Below are 20375 nucleotides of genomic sequence, written 5' to 3'. Positions count from 1 at the left end.
TTATTTCCGATGTACCCAAAAAAAAGAATGTATAGAAACAAGTGAGAGGATGATTTGTTTAATTGGCGCAACTCTAGAGACGTCTACTTTTAATTTTGCTTTGGACCCATAATCATTTCACACATAAAGTTTGAAATAAAACTAGTATTAAATTTTGAAAGAAAATATATATTTTTTCAAAATTTTTATTCTTTATTTTTTATTTTCAAAATATACTATCAGTTATACTTTAATTACTCACATCAACACAAGGAGAAGGTATATTTTAGAATGACTAAATTTACATATGATTTCAAAGAGTGTATTTTATAGCATTTTACTTCCTAACATATACATTTTATTTTATTTTTAGTTTTCAAAATATGCACGTTATTTCATCCTCAATCTTTTAATTTTATTGTAATTTTTCAAAAATACTCCCTCCTTCCATTACTGATTTTGGATAGTGCTGATGTTTAGGACTAAAGTGTAACATATATTTTGAAAAACAAAATGGAACAATTAAAAGATTGGGTTGGGACTAAAGTATTACAAAATGTATATTTTGAGTAGCATTCGTGTAACTAACCCTAATTCTTGTGCATGAAATTCATTGAGAATGGTATATCAATCGCATTTTTATAATTATAAATTGCAATTATTATTATTGTAACTTAAAAATTAAAATACAAGGATCGTGAGATGACACTTTATTTTAAATAAATTTGTTATAAAAAAATTTTATTTGTACAACATTACTCTATTTCAAACAAAGTTTAATGTCACAATTAAAAAAAAAAAGTTTGATGCGTTAATTTATGGGAGAATTACATGGCGGAATTTTTTTTTAACACAAGCATGAAGGGTGCAAGTCACAATTTTTCACTTGCACCCTATCACAGAATTACTTGTACCCTATATATTTTTGTAATTTTCTCCTTTGTCCCACTGTAATGTAATTCTCCCCTAATTTATTTGATTTAATGCTCCACTTTTAATGCCTCAAAGTAATATATTAACGGATAAACTCCCCTCCATACTTGCATCTTTCCATACTTATCCATATTTCTCTTGTGGGCCCAAATTTGAAATTACATCAATGATCCGAACTGTTAACTTTGTAGGTCCTGTAATAAATGTCATCCATGCAAAAAATCAATTTTATCGGACATCTATAAACATAAGAACAAATCACACTATTCATTTTGTAAAACAAAACATGATTTGTTTTCGTGTTTATAGTTGTTCGCTAAATTTAATTTTTTATACGAATAACCTTTACTATAAAGCTTACAATATAGGTGGCTCAAATTATCAAAGTGAGTCTAAATTAAAACCCACAAAAAAATATATACATAAATATAAAAGAGAATTTATCCCATACACTAGTTACATAATTAGAAAAGATCGTATCTAAAATTTTATATCCAAATCTAATAACGCGTTGTAGAATTGACAAATGGGGTCACAAAATTCAATGGTCAATAATCTTATTTGATCCTGCTTCTATTCATTTTTTAATTGCACCCAATATTGAGTGCAATATTAATAATAATATTATTATATAATATCATTGATCCATATATAATTTTAAGTAAGATTAGCTCAGACACTTAATTGGTTATTTGAGACACAAAATCAATTGTACACCACCATTTAGGTCAAGTTTGGCATGTCTTGAAAAAGATAAAAAGTCAAAAAAGTCACTATCGTATTTAAGTCACATCATCTTATTTAAGTCACATTATCTCTCTAACACATCACTTCAAACCCAACCCAAATCCAACCTATATTTCATAAAAAGTCAAAAAGTGCACTTATTTAGATCATCTCAAATAACCCCTTAATTGACCGTATTGATTTCATATTATTCATACTTGTTATCAATATAATATTAAATTATTAATACATGATATGGTTTTGATTTGTTTTCAATATAAATAATTTATCTAGTTTTGTTAAGTAAAATTGTTTAAAAAAAATACATTTTTGTTATTAAAGTTAATGAAAACAAGTTCTTTAATCATTGAAATACATCTATATTTAAGAATTAAAATACAAAATTTTCCAACAATTTACTTAACGAAAATATATAAATAATATTAAAAAATAAAAAAGTATAAATTGACAAATTAAAAGATTTAATTTTTTTTTAATTACAAAGTTCAAATCGCGATTTTTTTTTTGTTTTTTTAATTTCTAAAAAAAAAAAAATTGCACACTGGCCCAAATTATAATTGCTGACATGTCAAGCAAAGGTCCACTTTACAATCACTAGATAGTGGTGCTGTTTGGTGTAGGTGTTAAAACAGATTATAAGTTATAACTTAACATATTATAAATTATGACTTTAATCAGAAATTTTTAATTTGTTTGGTATAATTGTTAGATTATAGATTTAAGTTGCTAAGTAATGTTTGTTAAATAAGCTGTGAAGTAGTTTTTTCAATTAATTTTTATTTTTTATTATTCATTATTTATCTACATTTTTCATAAAAAATAATAATAATATTTTATAGTCCATTTGAGTTTTTTTTTTATTTTAAAAAAAATAAAAAATAAAAAAATCTAAGAGTATAACCGTGAATTAATATGTCCCAACAGAAGCTGATAATCAGAAGTAAGGGGTGAATAGCTTCTCAGAATTAAGTTTTTTGATTTAAAATAAATTGTTAGAATCAGAAACTATTTGAAATAAATTTAACCAAACAATTCAAAATAATTTTTTAAAAATCAAAAATCAAAAATTGACTTAAAAAAAATCCCACCAAACAACCTGGCATTCCCAACACACTCCCACCACACCACACTCTCAGACAAAGAAAACTGACTTCTCTCCCCACTTTCCCCCTCTTTCCCGAACGCGGATCCTCGGCCGCCCTACCCGCCAGCCCTACCCGGCAGCCCCCAAAACGACGTCGTTTTGGGGGTTTTTGTTTTTGTTTTTGTTTTTTCTTTTCTTCTTCGTCTTCGTTCTGCCGTTTCTCTCTCTTCGAACCAGAGGGGAGGGAGAGGGAGAAGAGGGAGGAAGGAGGAGGGAGGAGGCTGCGAGCTCGCCATCGCAGCTCGTCGCCTCGCCGCCGGCCGTCGCAGCCGTCCGATCGTCGCTCGATCCGGATCGTCGCAGCAGCTGCACCGCCGTCGCCGCAGCTGCACCGCCTCGCCTCCGCCTCCTCCTCCTCCTCCCCCACTGGTTATGGCCCCTCCAGTCCGGCCCTTCCCTCCCTCCTCCTCCTCCTCCTCCTCCTCCTTCCTCCCTCTTCCTCTCCTCCCTCCCCTCTGGTCTGGTTTCGAAGAGAGAGAAAGCCAGACGAAGACGAAAAAGAAAAGAAAAAAAAAAAAAAAAAAAACCCCCAAAACGACGTCGTTTTGGGGGGCTGCCGGGTAGGGCGGCCGAGAATCCGGACTCCTCTTTCCCTCCTCACTTGCCTCTTCTCTGTCCACATACACATCAAACACACTGTACAAAAACTGAGATTCTTGAAAGCTCAACAACAACCCATCAATGGTGCACCTCAAAGGCGGGTCCAGACCTCCATGGGTGGGTCTTGGAGCTGCTGTTTGGCCCCAAATTGCATCTGGCAACGCCTACAACGTCCCTCTCTACTCTCACTCTCTCAAATCTGTTCTGGGTTTCTCTCAACAACAACTCACAATGCTCGGAGTCGCCAACGATATTGGTGAGAATGTTGGAATCCTTCCTGGGATCGCCTGCAACAAGTTCTCCCCATGCATTGTTCTTTTGATCGGAGCTTTTGCTTCTTTTTTGGGTAATGGAGTCCTCTGGCTCGCTGTTAGCCAAACTGTTCAGTCCTTGCCTTATTGGCTGGTAATTTCTGGCTTTCTTTGTCTAGATTTGAATTTTTTGGATACCCATTTAAGTGTTTGATTGTTGTTTATTGTTTACATAGTGTTGTTCTTCATAGTTTTCTTGGCCGACAATTGAATTTTTTGCATACCCATTTGATTGTTTGTTTGTTGTTAATTGTTACATGGTATTGTTCTTAATTTTCTTTGCCTAAAATTGAAATTTATGCATACCCATTTAATAGTTTGCTTGAAATTTATTGTTATTATTTTGGGTTCTGACTAGTTCAGGTAATTACTGGGCAAGCGCTTTACGGGATTCAAATTAAACTAGTTTAATAGATTGCTTGTTAATTTTAATTTATTATATGATTAGTGCTATAAAGATGGTAGGCTCCTCTTTTTTTTTTTTTTTTTTCAAATATAATATACATTTATTGGTCTTTGGATAGATGATTGTTATTTTCTGATTAGATTTATTGGAATTTTTGATGTGGTGTATATTTCAGAGTAGTTTACTATTAGTTAGTTGTTTTTGTTCTTGAACACAAGCTTGGGTTTGTAGATCTCTATATAGAAGTTCAGATTTGATCTAGTCTTTCTTGTTGCTTCAAAGTAAAATGGAGTCTTGATTGCATATAAGCATTTTGAAAGATTGAACCCTTTGATAGATTGTGATGCTTGAAGGACTCTGTTATGTAGTCAAACAAATCATATGGATAAATATATCAATGCTAGATTTTGTTTACAAGATTGTTTTGTTAATGGAGTTTTTTCATTTGTTGACAACACTAGGCATTAGGGAACAACATTAATTAAATGAACTGAATAAACCAGATTATTATATAAAACAATTTGATAATCTTGATGTATAGTCAGATCATGTGGGTTTGACAGTCAGCTTGAATCAGTGTGGTTTTAAATTTTATGGTTTAAAAAAATCAGCATCTGCCAATCAGATTTGTTCCTATGACTGAATTCAGACTTTGATGTAGGAGTTTCATAATAAGTTATGCTGTTATGGTTTCCCCTTACTGTCTGAAACATATACGAATATCAGATGTCAATTTAACATTTGCCAGTTGTTGCATCACCCCCGCAGAAAAAAACACAGCATTGATTAATTTTTTTTTTAAAGAATGTGTATATGCTAGGTTTTGGATGTAATGTCCATTCTTGTTCCTGATTTTGCTTGTCCTCCCCATGTACTTTGGCACCCCAATATCTACAGAAATAGTTCCACTCAACAGTTCCAGTTTTGTTTCACTATTCTGTTCTATTTCATTTTTTAAAGCAGCATTACCTTTCATGATTTACTTATCTATGCCACTGATGGGTGCTGAGCTTAGCCATATCAACACCCTCTCCCTATTATTTCTTGTTCAATGGACATCTTTATATTGAAAAACATTTTTTTGGCTCAATGAAGAATAAACCCATGAAATCCTCTTGGTTTTGATTGGTTACTGAAAGGGTAATTTATGTGAAAATTGGGCCGGGCTGGGAAATGGGTCATTATGGCCCACAATACGAAGGGCCGAGTAAAAAGGCCGTAAAGTTACTCTGGCCCGAGAGAGGTACAAAGTTACTCCGGCCCGAGAGAAATGTAATGTTACTCCGGTCCGGAAGCGACTTGGAGTTAGGCCGGTTGGAAGACGCTTTGAAATTAGACCGGTTTCAGAGTTAGCCCGGTCATGACGTATTGTGGTCAGACCGGTTAGAACCTTGCTACTCGGTAGCTCGGTCTAACCACGCTATTCTTTGTACATGAGGAATCGAGATAAGGAGTAGTGAAAAGGAGAACCGAACTAAAGACGGTTCGGTCTACTCTATGGCTCGGCGTGATCGTAATTACTTCGGTTATATTGGAGTTCGGCCATGATAAAAACCATCTCACTTGGTTTAAGCAGTGAGGGGGGTGTTGAAGGATAAACATTGTCCTTCAGGAGTATGAATCCTAGGAGGACTCTGCATGGAGAAGTAAAAGTCCTACTAGGATCGTGTCACACGAAACCTATAAAAGCTCACAAACATCACCTTTGGGGAGATAACACACACAACTTTGCTTTCTGAATACACAGAGCTTTTGTCTATTGGTCAAGCTTACTGACTTAGGCATCGGAGAGGTTTCCGGCACACACCTGCCGGCTAGCTCACGTTTGTGTTTTCAGGTGATAAAGCGACGACGTACAGAGGAACGCAGACTTGATCAACAGGATTATACGAGAAGGTTTATTTCTTTCCCGTACAATTGGCGCCGTCTGTGGGAAAAACAGACAGGACAAAACCTCTTGATCAAGCTTTACCTCTTTAGGAACAATGGAGCACAATGAAGAATTACCACAGTCCGCCATCGACGGGCAAACACCAGATGGGGGTGCAAGGCGTGAAGGATTACCTTCTATCCCTCCCATGGCGGACTTTGAGCCCCAACGACATAACTCCAGGAGAGATACTAGGGGAAGGCGGACTCACAGTCCCCGTCACTCTCATTCACAAAGTCCTGACAGGCAAAGGCGGAGGATTGATCCTCAAGTTCTGGAGGACCGCGTGAAAGAGCAGGACGAATTAATAAGGAAGATGGCGGCGGACATGGAGACCCTGAAGCGCCAGATGAAGGGAAAAGGAGTGGCGACAGGAGAGGGGCGCAAAAACAAGACGCCCCCTCGCCGTTCAGAAGACCATGGAAGGCATTCCACACCATCACAAACAGAGAGTAGAAGCCTCAGGACAGGCGATACTCGGTCTAGAACCTCCAGAACTCGTTACTCCAAGTCTGAGAGAACGAGATCATTGAGGTCTTACACAGAGGGAAGTACCTACCGATCCTCACACTCGCACCAAACATTATCCAAACAGGCGGAGTTGCCCAGATCATCCGATTTGCGGGACATGCTAGAAGAAAAGGCACGATGGAAGGAGGACACTGGGGCGCGCGACCCACGCAGAGTTTCTGCCCTTCAACGATTGGCCCCTCGATCGCATGGAAGCGTCGAGGTTGGAATGTCATTACCACGCCCTGCCTACGAACCGACGGACAAAGCATTGGCGAGGCTGCAGACCTCGCCGTTCGTTCCGGCAATCGAAAACGCGCCCCTGCCTTCAGGCTTCCTTCAGCCCAAATTCACCACGTACGAGGGGAAGACGGACCCCTACATTCACCTAAGCCACTTCCGCCAGGTTATGGCGGTATATCGACGAAATGAGGCTTTAATGTGCATCCTTTTCCCATCAAGCCTTGGCGACCTAGGCTTGACTTGGTTCGAAAAACTTCCAGAAGGCAGCATAGCCTCCTGGGCGTAATTGGCGGAGGCGTTTGTCACAAGATTCAGAACAAACACCAAAACCCCGGTGGAGATTGACCAGTTACTCTCCATCGACATGGGTGAAAAAGAGACACTAAGGTCCTACAATAGCCGCTACTGGGAGATATTCAACCAAATTGGGGACTGCCCCACCAATCTCGCCATTGCACAGTACAAAAGAGGCCTTCCAGTCGGGAATAGACTAAGGGACTCGATCACCATGACGCCACCCCTCACCATGGAAGTCTTGATGGAAAGAGTGCATCAGCACATCAGGGTAGAAGAGGATGGCGCACGTGCCAAAACAAAATCTGGCACGACCATAGTACCAGAAAAGAAGGCCTCAGCAAAGGTCAACGCGGTAGATCGTCCGAACAGAAACGGACGTGGCAAACGAGACAACGGAGAGGACCAGGATAAAAGATGGTTGAGGGTCCGCACGGCCATAACCACGGTATTCAAGAAACCGATCTACCGAATTCTAAGTGAAATAAGAGATGAGCCTTTCGTCAGATGGCCAGCCAAACTAGGGGAAGTTCAGAAGGACTATGACGAAAGATCACGGTGCACCTTCCACAAAGAAAAGGGGCACCGCACTGAAAATTGCACGCCATTGAGACAGCACCTGGAGGAGTTGGTGGCAGCAGGTCATTTGGATAAATACATTGAAGGAGGGACGCAACCAGCCCCCCAGGACCATAATAACCCCAACGGGATGCCAGTCGATGCCCCACCTCAAGGCGTTATCAATGTGATACATGGAGTCTTTGAACCTGAGCGTGTATGCGAGCTTAGGGGATCAATCAAAAAGGCTGAACACTTAAGAGAGGTGCTAAGTGCTCAACCTGCCATCAAGAAGGGGAAGACAGAGGCCACAAACGTCATGTCTTTTTCGGATAAAGACTTGGAACGGATATATTGCCCTCACAATGATGCCCTAGTCGTCACTCTCCGAGTCAAGGATTTTGACGTCAAGCGGATTCTGATTGACTAGGGTAGTTCATGTGAAATCATGTACTACGAAACATTTAAACAATTGAAGCTGCAAGACAAAGACTTGGCGTCTGCCGTATCTCCCCTAATTGGATTCAACTCCATGCCAGAATGGCCCGTCGGCAAAATAATTCTTCCAGTCAGAGCAGGAAGCGTAACGAAACAAGTGGAGTTCTGGGTATTGAAGGTCCCCTCCACTTACAACATCATCTTGGGTAGAACATGGCTGCATGCCATGAGATCGGTGGCGTCATCCTACCACCAAGTAATGCGGTTCCCCAACGATACCGGGGTAATTGAAGAAGTCTATGGAGATCAGATCATGTCAAAGCAATGCTTCGTCACGGTGAATGGTAGCCGCGCTACCAAAGGATACGTTCATTCGGTGGACGAACCTGAGAGCAATGAGCTATTCGCAGATGTCGGCAAAGCGGCTGATCAGAAAGCGGTGGAGGACTTGGTAGAGGTAAGAATAGATGAAAAGAACCCGGATAAATTCTTTTTGCTCGGTTCGTCGTTGTCCAGCACTGAGAGATTAGAGGTGTTGGAATTTTTGACCTCTAACATCGAAGTGTTCGCCTGGACGTCATACGACATGCCAGGAATTGACCCCAACTTCATCTGTCACCAACTTAATGTCCACCCATCCGCCAGACCAATCATCCAACGCACACGCAGATCGGCACTCCACCATGCCGAGATAGTGGCGGAAGAAGTAGGTAACCTGCTGGAGGCAGGAGTAATTAGAGAAGTGCACTATCCAAGATAGATCTCCAACACAGTCGTAGTGCCAAAGAAGAATGGCAAGTGGCGTGTCTGCGTCGACTATAAAACAGTCAACAAGGCATGTCCAAAAGACAGCTTTCCTCTACCGCGGATAGATCAACTAGTAGACCTAACGGCGGGGCACAACCGACTCAGCTTTCTGAATGCATACAGCGGCTACCATCAAATCGCCATGCATGAACCAGACCAGGAGGGCACATCCTTTACAACTCCAAGAGGACTATACTGTTACAAGGTCATGCCCTTTGGCCTAAAGAACGCAGGGGCAACATTCCAACGGATGGTCACCAAGATGTTTGAACCATTGTTAGACAGAACAATGGAGGCTTACATCGACGACATGGTGGTCAAGAGCAAGGATGAGAATGACCATCTCAAGGACCTAGGCGAGATGTTTGAGATCCTGAAGAAGCACAAGCTGCGCCTTAATGCATCCAAGTGTGCATTCGGAGTAGGATCTGGCAAATTTCTAGGCTTCCTTGTGACTAACCGGGGTATAGAAGCGGACCCCTCCCAAATCAAAGCAATTCAAGATTTGGAGAGACCAAACTCAGTGAAAGAAGTGCAGCATCTCACCGGCATGGCAGCCGCGCTCAATCGTTTCATAAGCCGGTCGTCAAACAGACTACGACCATTCTTTCAAGCTTTAAAAGCGAAGTTCGAATGGGACGAAGAATGCGACCAAGCTCTGGAAAGCTTGAAAGAATACATGTCTTCTCCACCATTGCTGGTCACCCCAATACCCGGAGAAGAACTCTTCCTGTACCTGGCAGTCTCTCAGCACGCAATTAGCGCAGTGTTGGTCCGTGCAGAAGGAATTCAACATCTGCCCATCTATTATGTCAGCAAGACATTGCTGGGAGCCGAAACAAGGTATTTGTCACTGGAAAAACTGGCATTAGCCTTAATGATGGCCTCTAGGAAATTGGCACACTACTTTCACGCCCACACCATAGTCGTCCTCACAGCTTTCCCACTAAAAGCTTTGTTTGAGAGGGCGAACTTTTCTGGGCGAATCTTGAAGTGGGCAGTAGAGTTGGGACAATTCGACATCAAGTCCAACCCAGAACCGCAGTAAAGGCCCAATCTTTGGCTGACTTTGTCGCAGAGTTTACTCCTGGAAGTCATCATATCTGCCCAGTCGACCTAACTGACACAACCAAACTAGGGATGGAAGTTGACGCCGGAATAGCGCAACCCCTAGCAGAAGGTGCTCAGTCAGACTCCAAGGCAGACCAGACTGAAGACAGCAAGGAAGAAGCAAACCAAGCTACACCAAACCAAGACTCACCAACAAATAAAGACTTGGTACAATCAGATAGCGAGGGGCAGACAGCAAGCATGGACCTTGAAGAAAACACCAGCAACATTCTTGACCCCACGACATCATCCGACCCCTCCACTTGCTGGAAGTTGTTCGTTGGTGAGATGTGGAAGCTCTTTGTGGATGGAGCATCCAACCGGCATGGTGCAGGACTCGACATAGTCCTCATCTCACCAAACGGCCTGGTTGTGGAGCAAGCAATCAACTTTGGCTTCCCAGCATCAAACAACGAAGCAGAATATGAAGCACTTCTTGCAGGACTCAAATCAGCATACTACATGAAGGCCATCGAATTAATGGTCTACGGCGACTCACAGCTGGTGGTAAACCAAATTTCTGGCAACTATGAAGCAAAGGATGATAGGATGGTCAAGTACCAAGAATTGGTCAGAACAGAGATTAAGAAATTTGAAGTAGTGAGGATAGAACATATAGGCAGGGAAGAGAACGGCAGAGCAGACGAACTAGTAGGCTTTGCTTCAATGGAAGATACATCCATCCCTCATCCCTTGCTCATCGACTACTTACCAAGACCAAGCATCGAAGACCCCGAAGCAGAAGAAGTATGCTGCGTCGATCTAGGCCCCTCATGGATGGATCCCATCATACTATTCTTGAAAGATGGCATCCTACCGGAAGAAAAGAAAGAAGCCAACAAAATTAGAGCAAAGTTACAGCGATTTTGGCTCTCCCCATCTCTAGCATTATACAAAAAGTCGTTCTCAAGACCTTATCTAAAGTGCGTCCACCCCAGCAAAGTGGAAGCATTCTTATACGAGATACACGAAGGGGTGTGCGGAAGCCATCAAGGAGGAAGATCGCTAGCTTACAGGGCCATTTCGCAAGGATACTGGTGGCCATACATGCAGGCAGACTCAGAGAAATATGTGAAGAAGTGCGAGAAATGTCAGAAGTTCGCACATCAAATACATCAGCCGGCCAGAGAACTCCTACCATTGACCAGCCCATGGCCCTTTGCAATGTGGGGGCTTGGACATAGTAGGACCACTTCCAACGGCACCCGGAAACAGAAAGTTCTTTCTCGCAGCAACAGACTACTTCACAAAGTGGGTGGAAGTAGAAGTATTGGCATCAATCAAGGAAAAAGATGTGAAGAAGTTCGTCTGGCAAAATATCATTACACGATTCGGCATACCTAAAGCCCTCATATTAGACAACGACACCCAGTTTGATGGCAAAATCTTTAGAAGCTTTTGTGAAGAATACAAGATAGAGTTCTACAATTTCACACCGGCATATCCCCAAGCAAATGGTCAGGCAGAAGCATCAAACAAGGTAGTATTGGATGGACTAAAGAAACGGTTAGAAAAAGCCAAGGGCAAGTGGGCGGAGGAACTCCCTCATGTTTTATGGGCTTACCGCACCACACCACGACGGTCAACAGGAGAAACTCCATTCTCCTTAGCCTATGGTATGGAAGCAGTAATCCCACTCGAAGTTGGCCTCCCCACAATTAGAAGCGAAAATTTTGATCCAGACTTGAATGGAGAAGCCATAGCATTGGAGCTCGACTTTGCGGAAGAAAGAAGAGAAAGAGCACTGGTTCACATTGCCTCATACCAACAAGAGTTATCCAGGAAATACAACAAAACAGTGCATCCAAGACAATTCAAGATCGGAGATTGGGTACTGCGCAAAGTGATGGGAAACACCTTGATACCAGGAGATGGCAAGTTAGGGCCAAATTGGGAAGGACCTTACAAAATAGTCGGATTAGCTGGCAAAGGGGCATACCACCTGGAAGATGAGGACGGCAAAGCCATTCCAAGGCCATGGAACACTGCCAATCTCAAACTATTTTATTTTTAGCTTTTTTTTTTACGAGTATGTGTAATTTCCCTTACTCTCAATAAAAACAAAATCAATTCTTTTCAGCATAGTTGTTTTTTGTATGAGATTGTATTAGTGAGTTAGGGACATCAAAAGTAAGGTTGGCTGGAAAAACCAACACCCCTCCTAAGCCCAGGATAAGGATCCAGGCTGCAGGACGTTTGGTCGAAATAACCAAACATTCTATTCTACGTTGGTTGGAAAAACTAACTTAGAGGTTGGCTGGATTAAACCAACACCCCTCATAAGCCCAGGATAAGGATCCAGGCTGCAGGACGTTTGGTCGGAATAACCAAACATTCTATTCTAAGTTGGCTGGAAAAACTAACTTAGAGGTTGGCTGGATTAAACCAACACCCCTCCTAAGCCCAGGTTAAGGATCCAGGCTGCAGGGCGTTTGGTCGAAATAACCAAACATTCTATTCTAAGTTAGCTGGAAAAACTAACTTAGAGGTTGGCTGGATTAAACCAACACCCCTCCTAAGCCCAGGATAAGGATCCATGCTGCAGGACGTTTGGTCGGAATAACCAAAATTTTTTTCTAAGTTGGCTGGAAAAACTAACTTAAAGGTTGACTGGATTAAACCAACTCTTGTTACTCGTCAGCTGAAGTAAGGGTATGGCTGAAGAGTGGTTGGCTGGATTAAACCAACTCTTAGTACTCTTTAGCCGAAGTAAGGACATCGGCTAAAAGAGTGGTTGGCTGGATTAAACTCTTATTACTCTTCAGCCGAAGTAAGGGTATAGGCTGAAGAAAGGTTGACTGGATTAAATCACTCTTGGTACTCTTCAGCCGAAGTACGTATTTCGGCTAAAGAGTGGTTGGCTAGTAAACTCAGTCAGATTGCTCAGCTAAAACCAGAATAAAGTATCTCGGCCACACTACTATTAGAAAGCAAGCTCAAACAGGAATTCAAACCGAGATAACAGTTGGAAGTGAAAAGATCATGGAAAAGTCATTACAAGTACAAACATGCAGATCAACCGAAGTAAGAGTTCAAAACAAGAAAATTGTCATTCATCAAAGAAGCAAATACAAAGGAGGGGCCGCAGCCCGGTTACAAGTCCAAAACAAAAGGCAAAAGAAAAATACAGGAATCAGTTGAACAAATCATCAATCTCGGCGTCCAGATCGGCATCACCATCATCCCGAAGCGCGGTCTCTGGCTGGAGCTCGGTCTCGGTCGCAAGTATGGTCTCGGTCGGAAGCACGGTCTCGGTTGGTTGCTCAATGATCAGGTCTTCCACCGTGTGCTCCGCCCGAGCTGATTGATTTGTTGGAACATTGCCGACCGAGGTATCAGTGGGCTCTTCTTCATCATCATCGTCAGAACTCTCAAGGAACTGCTGCTGAACGGATGCAGCATACTACTGAGTTAGTGAGGCCGAAATAAAATACTGCGGAGCATTGTAGACCTCGGTTTCGGACCCATAGCCGAGCTGCTCCACAGCACTTCTCCAGCCGCACTTGAAAAATAAGTCCTTTGCTGCCTCGCATTGTTGGATTTAAGCAGCCTCGCCTTCTTTGTAGCCCTTTTGCTCGGTGTCATCAGCTTTCCTCTTCAATTCTTTTATTTCGGCGTCTTTGGTACTTTCAAGCTTTGCGAGCTCCCACAAATGCTTGTCTTTCATTTCGGTTAGAGCTCTTTGTTTGTCAAAATTAGCTGAGGTAACCAGTCCGGTTAAGCGAGTTGCCTCGGCCTCCAGCTCGGCCATCTTTGCTTGTGATTGTTTGAGCTCGGTGGTCTTGGCTTCAGCTTCTGCCATGGCCTCCCTTGTAGTTCTCCTGAGCTCCAACACTCGCTTGTGTGCGATGTTGTTTTTCTGAATGGCCTGCAATAGTGTAGAAACTTTCTTTTTTAACCAAACTAAAAGATGGAAAAATGATAAAGATGAAAAAGCAAAGAAGAGAATTGCCTACCAGGATCATGGATTTTGTTGAAGATCGGATGGCCTTCAACTCGGTGTTCAATTGATTGTGGTGCTCCATGTCTTTTGGAAGACACACACTTTTGGCAAGGTTGAAAGCCAGTGTGTGATCCTTCTCAGCAACCACCGAGTCGGTATCTTGGATATCTCGGTTCTGAAACGTGAGCTTGGGAACCCACTTGGAGGTAGATCGGTCAGATGGCTCCGGTTGAGGGTTTGGTGGGGGGCTCGGCGGAAGGATGGTTTCATCCTCATCTACTAAGCGTTGCTCGGTTTGGTTAGTCCGGGCACGCTTTTTTGACCGAGATGAAGAAGGTTGTTGCGTTGGCATCGCCACTACGGTCTCTTGGGTTTGGCTCGGTGGTGGTACTTCGGGTCTGTTGGTTTCGGTCAAGAGGGCCCTGACTCTATTTCTCTTAGCCATTTCTTGTTCGGCTGTGAGAGGGACTAAGATAATTTGGGGTAAAGTTGGGTCCGGTTCGGGGGCCTCCTCTAGCAGAAAGTCGGTCACTCTCGTTTTTCGGCGGCCGCTGTATCTGTATGTCGGTTCAAAATTTAATAGCTTGGCCCAACTCCGTTTTGGATGCCGTAGTGCGGCGCGGAGAATGCCTAGATTGGGGTAGCTGTAACGTGATTGAAGATGGGCTGAATCTGCATAAAGAAGACAAACTGTTAGTCCAGTTCAGGAGCAAGAAACCGAAATAAAGTAAAGCATACCAAAAACCGAAGTAATTATACCAGGTTCTCCTTTATTCCAGTTTATACTTCGGCCAGGGATCCGGGCTTGCTGGTCTTCAAAATTGCCAGACACCCAGAAAAAGTCATCATCGTTCAAGTCCTTATCCGGCGTATCTTTTATTATTTTTTCTCTGCGACGGCGTATCCTAAGGTAGTAGACCCAGCCGTCATCTTTGGAGCCAATGGAATATTGGTGGAATATTTCGGCTAGACCGAGGTTAAGACCGGCTCGGCGGTTTAGTTCGGCTATACCCATTATTATACGGTAAGAATTGGTGGAAAACTGAGTTGGGCATATTCTGGTTTGTCTTAAAAATTCACAAATCAAGGGTTGAACGGGTAATCTTAGTCCGGTTTCTATTATTGATAGGAGGGTGAAAGGTACATAGCCGTGTTTTCCCCATGGAAGGGTATCTTGTTCGGCCAGAATAAGCTGGACGACGTCAGGGATGTTGTAATCCCTTCGGAATTCAGCCAGGCCACCAAGGGTTTCTACCAAAAACCTATACTTTCCCATTTAATTTTTAAAGTTACGGATAAATTAGTTCGGTCGCAAAATTGTGCTCAGTAGCTCGGCTGGGCGCGCAGTGGAGTGCCTGGGCAACCTAAGGCTGCAAAGTGGAAAACAAAGGGGTTAAGCACAGGTCATTGGACCGTGCTACAAAATAAAAGCAAGAATAGGAGTCCTACATCGGGTGTGTGGGATGCTATAGGTTCTATCTCGGTTTCAACAAGATGCTTAGTAGCTTGGATTAAGCAGGCGGTTCGATAGCTCGGTCTTGGCAAAGCGATTCGTTATCTCGGTTAAAGAGAAGGCTCGGTCAGATCGGTTAAGCCTCTAGGGGCAGCTGCCTGAGTTCGGTCTAAAAACTTAGAAAGCCGGCTTAGCCCCAAAGACCTAGCTCGGTCGAAAGAAAAGGTTTCAGTATGCTACGTTTGGACTTAGTTCGGTTCGTTTACCTCGGCTAAGGTCTATCAAGAGGTGGTTTTGACTTACTGAAACTACTGGTACCAACATGGAGTGCTAGTTCGGTTAAAGTCTGATAGAAGGACATTGACTACAAACTACTTTTTAGTTCGGTTATATGGTAATTGTGGATCAAACACTGTTTTATAGATTACTTCATGAAGTTCATGAGGATCTTATGAAGTTTTTCCTAGAAAACGCAAGGTAAAGCAGGAAAATGTGTTTTGCAAAAACACAAACAATATGCTATAAATCAGAACAAAGACGAAAACAAACAAAAAGAGAACAGATTTGTGTTACTTACCAAGATAAGAGGAAGGAAAGGGAAGTAGAAAGCAGCCATGGACACGAGCTTTACAGTTGCAAAGTTGGAAGAACAATAGAGGCTCGAAGAGAGAGAGAAGGAAATGAATAGTGGTGTGAGTGATTCAAAAGAGAGTGAAAGAGTTTGTTTTATGAAAAGAAAAGGGACAAAGGCGGGAACTGTTCAAAAAACACGAGGTACGAAGACGGCGGGACAGTTGCCTTCAGCCAATGAGAGCATGCCACGTGTCCTTGGGATGAGAAGCGATTCAGTTGCTGTGATTGAAGAGACGTTTTGACCGGACAAACAGAGCCCGGTGTGAAATTAGCTCGGCTGCAAAGGCTTACGAGTTTTAGCTCGGCTGGAAAGGCTAAAGGGTTTTTAGCTCAGCTGGAAAGGCTTAAAACTTTAGCTCGGCTGATAGACAGGTAATCCCTATCATGCTGCGCAGATGGAATTAAGGGGCAATTGAGAGGGTAATTTATGTGAAAATTGGGCCGAGCTGGGAAATGGGTCATTATGGCCCACAATACGAAGGGCTGAGTAAAAAGGCCGTAAAGTTACTCCGGCCCGAGAGAGGTACAAAGTTACTCCGGCCCGAGAGAAATGTAATGTTACTCCGGTCCGGAAGCGACTTGGAGTTAGGCCGGTTGGAAGACGCTTTGAAATTAGACCGGTCTCAGAGTTAGCCCGGTCATGACGTATTGTGGTTAGACCGGTTAGAACCTTGCTACTCGGTAGCTCGGTCTAACCACGCCATTCTTTGTACATGAGGAACCGAGATAAGGAGTAGTGAAAAGGAGAACCGAACTAAAGACGGTTCGGTTTACTCTGTGGCTCGGCGTGATCGTAATTACTTCGGTTATATTGGAGTTCGGCCATGATAAAAACCATCTCACTTGGTTTAAGCAGTGAGGGGGGTGTTGAAGGATAAGCATTGTCCTTCAGGAGTATGAATCCTAGGAGGACTCTGCATGGAGAAGTAAAAGTCCTATTAGGATTGTGCCACACGAAACCTATAAAAGCTTACAAACATCACCTTTGGGGAGGTAACACACACAACTTTGCTTTCTGAATACACAGAGCTTTTGTCTATTGGTCAAGCTTACTGACTTAGGCATCGGAGAGGTTTCCGGCACACACCCGCCGGCTAGCTCACGTTTGTGTTTTCAGGTGATAAAGCGACGACGTACAGAGGAGCGCAGACTTGATCAACAGGATTATACGAGAAGGTTTATTTCTTTCCCGTACAGTTACATTTGTCATTTAGCATTTACAATCCCATGTCTATCCCACCTAATTTATGGGCAAAGGACAGTTGCCTAACCTAAGAAATCTTGAGTAATAAAACTAACCCAAAGGTTATATAAATAATTCACTGCCTCTGGTTTTTACACTTGCAAACATACTGAAAAGTCATTTTGTGAATTTAGGATGCATGAAAATGAACTAGCAAAGAACTGAAAAGTATCAACTAGAAGTTAAAGATCATGCAAACAGAGGACCACACCTTACACTGCCCTTGTCGTTCTCTTGATTTTATTTTATTTTACTTTATTTTGGCCAGTGTTTATTTTTCTCTTTTTTCTTTCCTTTCATTTCTTTTTCGTATTTTTGGGCTTTATGCTTCTGGTACATCTCTGAATGCCTAGAAGAATAGTTTTGAAGTCCTGGCAAGTTTGCTATGCTTTGTGGATTGACAAACTTGTACTGTTTTGACACAGATGTAGGTTGTTGTAAATTGAAACTCCTGAAAATCTAGACATGGGGATACATCTGTTTATTTGTATGTGTGTTTGTGTATGCATGCCTGTGTGTGTGTTGGACCAGTACAACAATTCATTTCGTCATGCAAAAGAAATGTAGAGAGCATGAACAATGATGAATACAAATACTTCATTATAATTTTGTCAACGAAGAGAACACAACAATCACTACTACATGTTTTTCCATGTCAGTAAAGTGGGACTCTTTCCTAAATGCCCAAATGATCATTGAACATGAGTAGACACAATGTTTTAAAAGGCGCGCACTTTGGCGTGAGGTGCCTCGGACATGCGTCTCACGCTTAGGCTCCAGGAGACCTTAATAGGCTACGTGGATCTCTTTTTAAAGCCTATTTCTTTGCATAGATATGCATACTATAAAATTATAGCAGAACACGAGATGGTCACAGTTTCTGGAGTACTTTAGTTCTTCCATCTATATAATCAATTCATTCTTACTGAACACGTCGTATATACGCAGTTAACAAACATCCCCCTTCCATCTAGTTTACCTTGAATTTTCATTTTGGTCGATCGCCTAAGAAATTTTCTACTGACAATGTCTAATTTTTAATTCAATGACAGTTATGGCTTGCACTTTGTGTTGCCACCAATAGCGGTGCTTGGCTTGGCACAGACGTGCTTGTAACAAACATGAGAAACTTTCCTGTCAGTCGGGTCACTGTCGCTGGTATTCTCAAAGGTTATGCGGGGCTGAGTGCTGCAGTGTACATGGAAATTTTCGGCATCTTTCTTCACAATTCCTCTGCCAAGCTCTTGCTCTTTCTCACTTTAGGGATCCCAACTTTATGTATTGTAATGACATATGCTGTTAAACCTTGTACCCCCGCTTCCGGGGAAGACTCTGCTGAGCGTGGCCATTTTCTTTTCATCCAAGTGGCCAGTGTTTTGCTTGGCTTGTATCTTCTCACTAACCACAGTATTGAGTCATTTTATTCCTTTGAGTGATACTGTTTCCTGTACTTAAATTGTCATAATGATTCTACTTCTCATGGCTCCACTTGCTATCCCTGCAAAGATGACATTATATCCCTAAAACCGGAGTAAGTTAGGAACACTTGGTCGACCAGTAGGGTCTTCGAACCAACTTATTCAAGCAGAAGGTGATATGGACAAATCGGAACCGTTGCTCACCCCATCTACATCAACAACAAATATTGGAAGTTTTCATGAGAGCGATAGTGTTTCGGAGGTGGATATGCTTCTAGCTGAGGGAGAGGGCGCAGTGAAGAAGAAGAGACGGCCCAAAAGAGGGGAAGATTTCACTTTCCGTGAAGCTATAGTGAAGGCTGATTTCTGGTTTCTGTTCTTTGTTTATTTTGCCCGTGTTGGTTCGGGTGTTACTGTTCTCAACAACTTGACTCAGATAGGAATAGCTCAAGGTGCAGAAGATACAACCGTCCTGTTATCTCTCTTCAGCCTTTTCAATTTTGTGGCTCGGCTCGGTTCGGTGGCGGCATTGTTTCCGAACATTTTGTCAGATGAGATACCCATTATTCCTTGTTGATTAATTCCTATTTAATACAATCTCTTGGTAATTCCTATTTATTCCTTGTTGGTTTTTCCTATTTTACAGGTCAAAAACAATCCCTAGGACAATTTGGATGACATTCACACAAATCATAATGATCATTACATACCTTTTCTTTGCTTCTGCTCTTGATGGTACACTCTATGTCGCAACAGCAGTACTTGGAATCTGCTACGGCTTTCAGTTTTCCATAATGGTCCCAACCGCCTCTGAGCTTTTCGGATTAAAGCATTTTGGGATAATCTTCAATTTCATGTCGCTCGGGAATCCTCTTGGTGCTCTCCTCTTCTCTGGTGTCCTTGCAGGGTTCGTACTTCTTGCTTGGGCCCAAATTGCTTTAGGCTTACCTTCATCGTTTTGGCCGCTGTGTGTGCCATGGGCACTGTCCTGAGCGTAGTTCTAACAAAGCGAATCAAGCCGGTTTATGAGATGCTTTATGCTGGGGGATCCTTCAGGCTGCCTCAGAGTTCAAATCATTGATGAGAGAAAAATGAAGTGTGAGAATGTAGGATATATATATATATATATTTTTTTGAAAATGCAATTAAATGAACTGCTTTTTTTTTTTTTTTTTTGCGTGTGTGTGTGTTGCTTCTTGAGCCTTGATATGTTGGTTCTTGAACTTCCATCTGATCATTGCACATGAAGTTTATAATTTGTGCAATATGATCCTTCTTTTTAATGTTAAAAAGAAGTTTTAGTAAACATATCTATGTCAGATTTGAACAATCTAGCACTTGATATTATTCAACACTAGAAGTGGTGCCACACATATTGGGTGTGAAATCATCTGTTTCATTCCAATTCTTCTACTCATTGATTTTGATGTGGCAATCTATGATAATTCCTTGTACCAATTCTTCTACTCATTGTTTTTGACATGGCAATCTATGATGAACATGAGACAGAATATATGACAGATGATATACATTCTATGCATTATGTGTGCAAAATGTAATTGCTTAGTGTTATAAATTGTTAATCTCGAATGGTTGATAGCAATGTTTTGCAAATCGGACCGGTGAGCGCACTGAAAAATTGATCGAGTGGATGGATCACTGGTTCAATCGCGAG

The 20375-nt window shown here is 42.1% G+C and overlaps 1 pseudogene across 1 annotated transcript; it reads left to right on the top strand.

The window, feature by feature from the left end:
- The first annotated feature begins 3393 nt into the window (after nucleotides 1-3393).
- LOC114316409 (protein NUCLEAR FUSION DEFECTIVE 4-like) lies at nucleotides 3394-20006 on the top strand (annotated as a pseudogene). The gene is made up of 2 exons (XR_014340171.1): nucleotides 3394-3808; nucleotides 18335-20006. The product of XR_014340171.1 is annotated as a protein NUCLEAR FUSION DEFECTIVE 4-like (transcript).
- Nucleotides 20007-20375: the final 369 nt, after the last annotated feature.

The sequence above is a fragment of the Camellia sinensis genome, chromosome 9, assembly GCF_055761805.1.
Source record: "Camellia sinensis isolate YWXY chromosome 9, ASM5576180v1, whole genome shotgun sequence".
Lineage (NCBI taxonomy): Eukaryota > Viridiplantae > Streptophyta > Magnoliopsida > Ericales > Theaceae > Camellia > Camellia sinensis.
This window is presented reverse-complemented; position numbering and strand designations above follow the sequence as displayed.